The following is a 5,082-nucleotide window of genomic DNA, read 5'->3' as shown; positions in this document are numbered from 1 at the left end:
ACAGGCACTAGGGCCAATCCGTATGGTCACTGGTTCCGAAACTAGGTCGCAGTTCAGGTGCACCTGGTGTACAGGTACAGACATACACTGCCCTCCAATACCATTCACCACCATTTTGATGTTCACTGCACTCTCTGGGGGAAAGGTCAGGCCTTTTCCCAGTAAAGGGGATCTAGTGGCCCCTGTGTCTCTGAGAATCACTATGGGCTTGCTTGCCCCACTCGAGGGGTATGGGGTTACTTTCCCTTCAGACACAAAACCCTGATAACCTTCAGGAATCCTATTAACTTTTCCTGCACTGGCCATAATAAGCTTGCTGGGTTGCACTCTTATTGCAGTTAAAGCCACAGCTTGCTCTGTGTTTTCCAGCAGGGTCCCGTCTTCACTGAGCGGGTGTGCCCTGATTAACCCGACCAGTTTTCCCTTTAGTATCCTACAGTCAGCTTTTAAATGCCCTGCCTTATTACAATGGAAGCACACAGGTCTCCAGGTCTCACTCTTGCTCACAGCACCTTCCTTTTTGGCTGGAGGAGTGCCCCCTGCGTCTCCTGCTTTGCTTTCCCCCCCCAGGACTGCTTGGGCTCCTATCACCTTCCCACCCTTTGGCCTTTTTGGGTTTGTGGGGGTGACTAGGAAAGGTTCTCCCGTGGGAAACCGACTTATAAATTAAAGCAAACTCATTCGCCAGAACGGCCGCTTGCCGGGCTCCCTGAACCCGTTGCTCCTCTACGTGGGTCTTTATGGAGAGTGGGAGAGAGTTTTTAAATTGCTCTAACAGGATTTCTTCTCTGAGAGTCTCAAAGCTGAGCTGTATTTTTAAAGCCCTCACCCACTGGTCAAAAGCCAGCTGCTTGCTTCTTTCAAACTCCAGATAGGTTTGATTGGCTTGCTTTTTGAGGGTTCTACACTTTTGGCGTTAGGCGTCAGGTATTAATTCATATGCCCCGAGGATAGCATTTTTGGTCCGTTCATAATTTGATGAACTCTCCTCTGGCAACAAGGAATAAACCTCCTGGTCTTTTCTGGTTAGTTCGCTTTGCAATAAGAGAGACCAGGTCTCAGCTGGCCATTTTAGCTGCCTTGCCAGTTTCTCAAAAGACACAAAAACGCTTCCACATCTTTTTATTGAATTTTGGAATTAGTTGGGCGAGTTTTAGCAACTTTGTACCCAACCCTCAATTCTGCTCCTCCATATTGGCCATGATTTCACTGAGGTTACTCTGTCACCCCCTAGTTAACTCAAGCCGCTTCAGCTCTCTTTCTTTGGATTCTTTCTGGAATATTCTTTCACTTTCTCTCTCCTCTTTCGTTCCTTTTCCTGTCGTTCTCTTTCTCTCTCCTGCCTTTTATTTGCTTCACGTTCCTTCTAGAAGGCTCTCTCTCTCTCTCCTGCCTCTCTCTCTCTCTTTCTCTAATTCAAGTTTCCTTTGTTCCAATTGTATCTTTGCTAGCAGTACCCTGTCTGGGTCTGCTTCTAACACTGCTTCGGCTTCTTCAGATTCAAGGGAAAAATGGTTGGCCACTAGCCTTAGGAATTCAGACTTCCTAGCCTTGCCACTTACAGTGATCCCACACTGCTCAGCCATTTTTCGCAACTCCTCCTTATTGCTTTTAATTTATCCCAAGTTACTTCACCCTGGCTTGGGGAGCTAGTAGCTTCAGTTGCAGACATGTTAGTATTCAATCACACACAACCACAAGAAAACCTGTATTATTCTTGCTGTTTTTTTTTTTGTTTGGGAACAAATTGGCTTTCCACTTCCAATTTCTCTTGTTTGTTTGTGGATAAAATCCCGGATGCTAGCACCCAAATTTCTGTTACGATCAAGTGATCAATGTGTCTAGGGATTTTTTGCTGTCTTCACCTGGTCTTATTGTAACAGGGTTTAATTTTAAACACACTGTGTTTTGAGCTCCCCCGGGTGAATCCTTGTTCACCACTTTCCAAATATAAGGCAAAGAAATGAGCATAAACAGGCTTTCTTAGGTTTAAAGAAGAAAAGTGACATTTTATTAAACCTTAAACTTAAACTCTAATTCAGTTAACGCCTATGGATACATGCCACGCCCGATGCTAGCATGCATACGCAATACGCACATGCAAATAGAGACAGAAAAGAGCAGAAGAAAAATAAAGTAAAAGGTTTGAGGCAATCTCTGAAGTGGGGGCTTTACTGTGCTTCAAGCTCGCTGTAGTCCTTGATTGTAGGTAATCTTGCTTTTCGTTGGGGCCCAGTATTCTTCTTAAATCTTGTTCATTGTAGGAGACTTTTCTCTCTTGGGGTTCATGTGTCTTCAGTGGATCTTCAGTTCTGTGAGAAAGAGATGGGAGCAGACAGGAGAGAGGTTTTCTCAGTCCAGGAGAAAAAAGCTTTCTGAGTTTCAAACACTCTGTGGCAAGTTCAAATTCAAACAGCCAGTTAGTCATGTGACTAAACTGGCCTGACTAGGTCTTCTATGTATTGGAGAAGCAGGGAATGGATCCTTTGTTCCAACACTGTCTGCTAGTATGCAAATGTCTTTCCAGCCATGGGCTTGGCAATTCCTTGTGATAGGCCCTCTTTTCTTCCCAGCCACAATTTTAAGTTTTAATGTTCATGTGGTGAAATAATGTGTGCCTCAGTCTTGGCAAATGGGCGCCTGCATAGATGGTACAGGGCATAACATACAGGTAAATATTGAATGAAAATGAGTGTGTAAATATGTTATAATTTTTAAATATCTTTTTGGCCATACATTATAATAAAACGCATTTAGAAATGGTGTTTCATTCCTCCAAGGGTGGAGGTGTCATGAAGGTGCTTCCATTATTAATATTTTTTGAGGACTCATGTTTAAAAGATTGTGAAAATTTGTTCATTTGAACGACTGAGGAGATGCCTGGATTTGTTTTTTTTAAAGATTACTGGACGGACACTTTGGATTTTTTTTTTAAACACTTACTGGAAGAGACAATGAAGTAAAATAAACATAAGGAGCCTTGCTGGCTATTGGAGTGTCACATGCCTAGGTTTATGGTTGTCAGAAGATTTTGGTTTTCCAACTTGGGGGCTGGGACTGTTTGAATGTTCAGTTGTGGTATAGCCTGCTAAGAGAGAAGCCACTCAGCTCATCCCTTTCCACCTGTTTTGAAAAATCTTCTGAGAATCCAGTGTGATAGCTAAAACCACTGATGCAGTAATTCTCCCTGCAAGACAACTCCTCAGCGTTCTGAACAGAACTGCTCCAGAAAGATCCCGGTGACATGCACCTGGATGCCAGATCAAAAGGCCATCTGAAACATTCCATATCTTATCCTTTTTCTTCAAGAATTGACAATAACTTGGCCAAAGTATTTTTTTAAAGTTGATCTCTGCAGAGCCAGTTTTTTTTTCATTTTTCTTTATTTTTTTCTTTAACCAGTGTGTGTGTGTCTGTTAGGTCATTTTAGAAGGGTAGATATTTATACTTTCATATTTCAAACTGTTTGTTCATAAGCTTTGCATTTTTATTGATAAATCAATAATTGTGTTGTTTGTTAAAGAAACTTGGTTGGTGGATTTTTATTTTGAAATTAATAGATAAAGTATATAATTGGCCATATCAGTAACTGATAAAACATTTAAATATATGTTGTGATCCATGGAGTAGCGAAACTAGAGAAAGACAGTGCATTGCTCCAACCTCAGTCATAACAATATGCTCCAGAGCAGTGAAAGGCCACTGGATCCCAGCACATGCTCAGCAGAAATCCCAGGTTCGAGACTAACCCAATGTGCCCACTCTAAACCGGGATTGCTGCTTGCTCTGTGCCCAGCATTGCCTGCACCCGTGCCACATAGACATAGAATTTCAGCCTCAGTGTTACAAGCTTCATTGGTTACAGGCTGGAGAGAGGAATAATGGAGCTGGGTGATTGGTTCAGTCTCGTCTCATATTGACAGTCAGAAATGTCCAAGATCCAGTGCTCCCACAGGAACAGGAATTCACAGAACTACCTAGAGTCTGCAACACAGGAACAGGCCATTCGGCCCAACTGCTCTGTGCTGCTGATTATGCTCCACAACAGCCTCCTCCCACCTCTCTTCATCCAACACTATCAGCATATCCTATTCTTTTCTCCCTCCTGTGTTTAACTATTTTTTCCTGACATATATATTCGCCTCAACCACTCCATGTAGTAGCGAGTTCCACATCCTAACTATTCTCTGCCTTATGATGAGAGACTGAGGAAATTGAGTTTCTGGAGTTTACCAGAATGAGAAGTGATCTCATTGAAACATACAGGATCCTGAAGGGGCTTGACAGGGTAGATACTGAGAGGTTGTTTCCCCTGCTGGAGAATCTAGAACATGGGAACACAGTTCCAGGATAAGAAGTCGCTCATTTAGGACTGAGATAAGGAGAAATTTCTTCACTCAAATGGTTGTGAATCTTTGGAATTCTCTACCCCAGAAGGTTGTGGATGCTCCATCATTGAATACATTTAAGTCTGCGATAAACAGATATTTGGTCTCTCACAGAATCAAGGGTTAAGAGGAACTGAAATAATCTGGAGTTAGAAAAGAGAAAAGGCCCAAGAATGAAGCAGTTGGTTACAGAACATCAATTTGTCTCCTCTTACTTATCCTGGAGAAATCAAATACCCAACACACTATGTGTTTGGCACAAAGCTGATTTATTTGACAGGTATCGAAATATTAAACTCCAGCCCAGTTATCGGGATTATTAACATCAGCAGAAACAAACCTCACCTGATGTGATTAACAGTAGCAATAACAGCAGAATCCCTGCACTCTTACATGTGAACTCACTGGTGTCTCAGCAGGGTGGATGACTGAGCGAATCCTTTCCGACAAACAGTGCAGATGAATGGATCCTCCCCATATGAACTCACTGGTGACTCAGAAGGTTGGATGAGCAACAGAATCCCTTTCCACACTTGGAACAGGTGAATAACCTCTCCCCAGTATGAACTCGCTGGTGTGTCAGCAGATCCCTTGTACTTTTAAAGCTGGAATCACAGAACATTGAAAAGGTCACATCAGTATGAACAGGTTGGTGTGATGTGAGGTTGGTTAAACAAGTGAATCCCTTCCCACA

Source organism: Heterodontus francisci, chromosome 22, assembly GCF_036365525.1.
Source record: "Heterodontus francisci isolate sHetFra1 chromosome 22, sHetFra1.hap1, whole genome shotgun sequence".
Taxonomy (NCBI): domain Eukaryota; kingdom Metazoa; phylum Chordata; class Chondrichthyes; order Heterodontiformes; family Heterodontidae; genus Heterodontus; species Heterodontus francisci.
The sequence above is the reverse complement of the archived record's forward strand: the minus strand, read 5'-3'. Positions refer to the sequence as shown.